Source organism: Pan paniscus, chromosome 5 (assembly GCF_029289425.2).
Source record: "Pan paniscus chromosome 5, NHGRI_mPanPan1-v2.0_pri, whole genome shotgun sequence".
Classification (NCBI taxonomy): Eukaryota; Metazoa; Chordata; class Mammalia; order Primates; family Hominidae; genus Pan; species Pan paniscus.
Genome location: NC_073254.2, coordinates 148571904 through 148577777, shown reverse-complemented (window position 1 = coordinate 148577777; position 5874 = coordinate 148571904). Strand labels below are relative to the sequence as shown.

The 5874-nt window shown below is 39.7% G+C and overlaps 1 pseudogene; it reads left to right on the top strand.

Moving 5' to 3' along the window:
- The first annotated feature begins 1214 nt into the window (after positions 1–1214).
- Positions 1215–2084, top strand: LOC100995369 (elongation factor 1-delta-like; annotated as a pseudogene).
- The last annotated feature ends 3790 nt before the right edge of the window (positions 2085–5874 follow it).

Sequence of the window (5874 nt, the reverse complement as noted above, 5' to 3'; positions counted from 1 at the left end):
AGACACAAAGTTCGCCCAGGAAACTCAGAGACACAAACTCAGAGACACAAAATAATGTAGAAATACTTCTACATTATTTTCCCTTTAGTTGTCAGGATGTCAGACAACATGAAAATAAACACAATATACATATATATATATATGCAATATTTTATTTAGTTAATGGTTTATTTGTTCAACATTTGCTAAATCAAACTGCTGTAGAAAAATACCTGCCTTGTGATTTTGCTTTCTTTCTCTACCCTGCAACTGAAAACCTAACGAGAAATACTACTAGTTCTGAGGCTTTTAGTTGACATACTTTGGTGGACTGGTTTAAGAGCTTTGACATTTTCCTATCTAGCCCAGGGGCACTGATCTATGAAACAAACTTTGCTTAAGAAATACACACACACGATACAATTAGTTTAGCTGAGTGCTAGAAGGCATTAATTTAACAAATGATATGTAGATAATGGTCCATATTATCTACAGATCTATTAAGATCAATTATATCTAATTGTCTATCTTTTACTATAAAGATTCATGTACTCTTTCCTCCATCAGTATTTGAGGTGAATATACAAGTTTTAAGGAAGAAATAGTACCCCTCTCCAGTGGTAGCTGGTCATCAGAGCAATAGTACACTGAAATAATACCTCTGGGATTTCTCAACATAGCAGCTCAGTATATAGAAAAATATTCAAAACATTTTTCTTTAAACATTTAAATAATTTTTAAATATTATACCATGAGTATCTGAATGATAATTTTATATTTGAGAAAAAGAAGAACTTTAAAGATTTTACAGACAAGCCTCTTCCTTTGATGTAAGAGAAACAAGGCTCTGACAGATGAAATGACCTGTCCAAGGTAAAACCTTGAGCTCCTGAAGGAGCCAGAAATAGAAAACAAAGACTTCTGGTATGAGATGGATTCATCAGGCTAACTCCTGTTGAGATGTCAGAATGTTTTCATTGTCTTTTTAAAATCTTACTTTATTCCCAGCAGTTTATGTTTATAAAGGCAGTCTTTAATGGATTATTTCCTCACCAACTCTCTGAAATACAAACTTTTATTTGCAAACTGCAGGATTTTCTTTTAAATAAAAAAGGTGCTTTCTGTTGAAGACTTAAGGGTTTTGTACATTATGAAAGAGCAACTTCGCCCTTAGGCGTCCTGCGTCTACCGATTCCTCATTTCTGGTAGCCGCATTCTTGGCAGGCGTCAGAAAAATGGCTACAAAATTCCTAGCATAGGAGAAGATCTGGCTCGACAAATTCAAATATGAAGATACAGAAAGGAAATTCTACGAGCAGATGAATGGGCCTGTGGCCAGCGCCTCCCGCCAGAGCTCGGCCCCAGGGAAGACCACAGCGAGCTCGTCCTCCAGATCGCCAGCCTGGAAGTGGAAAACCAGAGCCTGCGCGGCGTGGTGCAGGAGCTGCAGCAGGCGGTCTCCAACCTGGAGGCCTGGCTGAACATGCCGGAGAAGAGAGAAGAGCTCGCCTGGCCATGGTCCACAGTCCCGCAGACACAGCACGTGTCTCCCATGCACCAAGTGGAGCGCCCCTCCCCGCGCCCCCCTTACTACGCCCCCGGCCAAGAAGCAGAGGATAACGAGGACGATGACATTGATCTGTTGGCAGCGACAATAAGGAGGAAGACAAGGAGGCAAGGCGGCTGCGGGAGGAGCGGCTGCGGCTGTAAGCCAAGAAGGCCAAGAATCCCTCGCTGGTGGCCAAGTCCTCCATCCTGCTGGACATCAAGCCTCGGGACAGTGAGACGGACATGACCCAGCTGGAGGCATGTGTGCGCTCTATCCAGCTGGATGGGCTAGTGAGCGGGCCTCCAAGCTGGCGTCCGTGGGCTATGGTATCCGGAAGATGCAGATTCAGTGTGTGGTGGAGGACGACAAAGTGGGGACAGACTTGCTGGAGGAGGAGATCACCAAGTTTGAGGAGCATGTGCAGAGTGTCGACATCGCAGCTTTGAACAAGATCTGAACCCTGAATGTGTGTGTGAGGCGCTGCCACGATTAAAAACAGACCGACAAAAACACACACACAAAAAAACAAACAACAACAAAAAAAAAAGAAAAGAAAGAATGACTTCGAATTTGGAAATTTATTTTAGAAATTTAGAAATACTTGTTGGCTTATATGTCACTTGAAACTTAATTTGCCATTCAAGATGTTCATTCATTTAGGAGCACTTCATTCATTTCAGAAGTTCAGCCAGGTGCAGTGTGTAATCCCAGCACTTCGGGAGGCTGAGGTGGGTGGATAACCTGAGCCCAGGAGTTAGAGATCAGCTTGGGCAACATGGACCCTCTCTCTACTAAAAAAAGCCAGGCGTGGTGGCTGCGCCTGTAATCCCAGCCTTTCCTTTTAAATCTTACTGTGATGTCAAACTTCTCATGTTTTTGTAAAAAATCCTTTGGCACTTATCAACAAATCTGTGTTCCAAGAAGAAAAGAATAATCTGGGCAATTTTCAGGTATTTGTATATTACTATGACAATAGGTTATCAAAGAGAGAGGAAACTAGGTAGGAATTCAACTTTTTTCTTGGAATGTTTTCTGAAAAAGACTAATATATTTTAGTACTTAAAGCCCGGAATGACAGAGTCAAACAAAATATATCAATATGAAAACTGGTAAACATTTTAAAGGCTATTATTCTGTGATAGTGAACACCTTAGATTTGTGTGTGTGTGTGTGTGTGCTACTCAAGAGGAAACAAAATAATTATGATTATAAAATGAAAAGTTTGCCCTGAAATAAGGATTGTAACAGTTATAAGTTGCTAAGTTTTGCTCAAATTAGTCTCAATTCTGCTTTAGTGCAACATAGGGATTGCTAAAATTCTCTGTGCAATGCAAAAGAACACAATAAAAATCATAGGCCTCGGGGCATAATACTCAAAACATTTGTCGGTGGAACATTTTTAAAAAGAAGCAGCTAATAAATGGTAGCATAGTTTTACATTCATTAAATGATTAAAAAATACATAAATACTGCAAGCAATATGGCACTTTATCTTGAAAACCACCTGAAGTTAGTTTGTGGAAGACTTGCAGCTTGTATTAATAACAGTGAAGTGGTGGAAATGGACAAGAAGTTGTAATAGTAGATGTGCATGGGTCTGGGCCACTGATTGTCCTTGTGAGGTGTGTGTGTGTTTTATGTGTTCCTATGAGACTCAGCTCAGCTGTGCATGGTTCCTGCATTCACCTAGTTGGTCTAGCAGATGAAGTAGTGCACAAATAAATGCAAAATTTGCCTTATGCTAAATTTGTTTCCCAATATATTAATTGCATTGAAACAAATTCCCATTTTAAAAATCATTATAGCAGAACTGACTGTCCTATGTTGGTTGTATTCAAGGTTTTATTGGTATTTACCAGAATATAGTAAGAAAATAATTTATCTGAGGCTCAGTTGTCTGGCCAGACAAAATCTCAAATAGCAAGTAAATGAAAGTAAATGGACCTGTCAAGCCCATATGTAAACCACAGTATAATAGTGCAAATAAGCATCAAACCAGTGGTTTCTAAACTTCAGCATGATCAGAATCAATGGCAGTGTTCATTAAAACTCAGATTTGCCCCATCCCCAGAGTTTCTGTTTCAATATTTGCATTTCTAAACATTTCCAGGAGATGCTGATGCTGCTGGCCTGGGAGAAGGAGCCATTGATTAGAACTGATTGAGCACCACTCGGTTAGACCATACTAACTACTGCTGAAAGCAGTTTATGACACTGTCTCAGACCCACACAAGGAAGAAAATATGTTTTCATCATGGTTACCAATGAGAATGTGATTTGCTCTTCAAAAAGATCCCAATAACCTTCCTCCAACTTTCTCTGCTCCATTGCTAGTTGTAAAACAGACAACAAAAAAGTAAAGAAAAATTTAATATTTAGGTTCAGTGAAATGTGGTGGGCATTTTGATTACCTCCAAACAAGTCTTTGTCACTCTTCATTGTATAGAAACCGTGCATTTGTTGGAAGAGTTGACCTCTTCCAGGGGTGCACCTTGATTAGAATAAATCAGGTTAATCTCATTTACCCCAAGCATCCATGATTGATTCCTTCAGAGAAAAATTTAGAACTTCAATTCAATGGCTTGAGAAGCAATTCTCTCTTTCTTTTCTATAAACCTGAATGGAGAAACGGGTCACTTCAGAAGTTGCTGGCAGCCGTTTTATAACCATAGGACAAGCCAGACTTAGGGCAAAGCTACAACTGCAAAACCAGAGCCAAAAGAATAGCAGAGAAATAGAGCCAGATTCTTCACTGATCAAAAGCTGAAGCCCACAATACCACGAAAACTTTAATCACTTTCACTTTTTAAGCCAATTTGAGCTGGGTTCTCTGCTGCTTTAACCAAAAATAAAACAAACAAAAGAGAAAACAAACTCCTACTTAAACAGGAAGAGATAAAGCCAAGAAGAGAGGAGAGCTAGTAAATAAATCAAGCAACAAGTGTATTGGAGGGATCCGCAGTCTCCACAGAAATCTATTGATAAGCTTTCTACTTAAGGTGAACTTGAGCTATTTGTAGATGCAAGGACTAACAAAGATCTTGCTAATAAGAGTTCTGGAACCAAGTATCAGCAGTTCCAGGTAGTAAAGCCTGGATAAACCACCAAAGGGATCAAAAGACTCAAAACTGTGAGGCTGCAAAGCATTTAGAACAATTACATATAGAAACTAATCCCACAACCCCCTAGTAAGACCTCCAGTATCTATACAGAAAAAATGAATGTAGTCCCCATTCCTAAGTGCAGTTAGTCATTCTTTTTTTTTTTTTTAGATGGAGCCTCACTCTTTTACCCAGATTGGAGTGCTGTGGTGCAATCTCAGCTCACCGCAACCTCCACCTCCCGGGTTCAAGTGATTCTCATGCCTCAGCCTCCCGAGTAGCTGGGAATACAGGTATGTGCCACCACGCCTGACTAATTTTTGTATTTTTTAGTAGAGAAAGGATTTCTTCATGTTGGCCAGGCTGGTCTCAAACTCCTAGCCTCAAGCAATCTGCCTACCTTGACCTCTGAAAGTACCAGGATTACAGGTGTGAGCCACCACACCTGGCCCACTTAGTCATTCTTAATGTCTTTTGGTCAACTTCATAAAGCCTCAAGTACAAGAATCTTTCTAACCTATTGTCACATACAGACACCTGGACTGAGGAGATCCTACCTATCACAATGGAGATTTGGGACAAAGAGTGGACAAAACTAGTCAGACACTTAACTTCCACCCAACTTTCAAAATCCCACCTTAACCAGACTTACTTTTGACTGGATGTACTCTATTCTCACCAATAGAAAACAAACAAAAAACAGAGTCATGGGAAGTAACAGACTTTTCAAAAGCATAGATTTGATTTGTCAGTTTGCCTATCAGAAGAGAAATTCTTTTGCTGTCGTTTGGTCTTAGTGCAAATTAAACCCGCTTAACCAAATGCTAAGTAGAAAGAGCATGATCTTGGGAGTAAGATAAAACTGAATTTGAAATCCCACCTCTGTTATTTGCCTTTCAGCAAATACTATCTTTCTTGAGTAGCAGATTGCTCATCTGTAAAATGGGGATAATACATAATTTATAGAGAGTTTTCGTATGACAATTTAAGAAGATAGCATGTGGAAAGCACCTCAGTGCCTGCTACATAATAGATTCACAATATATGAAAATTTCCTATCTATCCCTTACTGTAAATACATCAATGACCCCCTAGAACAAAATACAAAAAGCTATATTTAGGCTATATTTAGCTCAGCTTTTGGTGGAAGAAGACACTCTGAATCCTATTGTCCATAGGAGCTTTGCAGTCATTGCTGTATTGGAGGGGTTGTCATCTTGAGAGTAACCCAAGCAGTACTAGGCA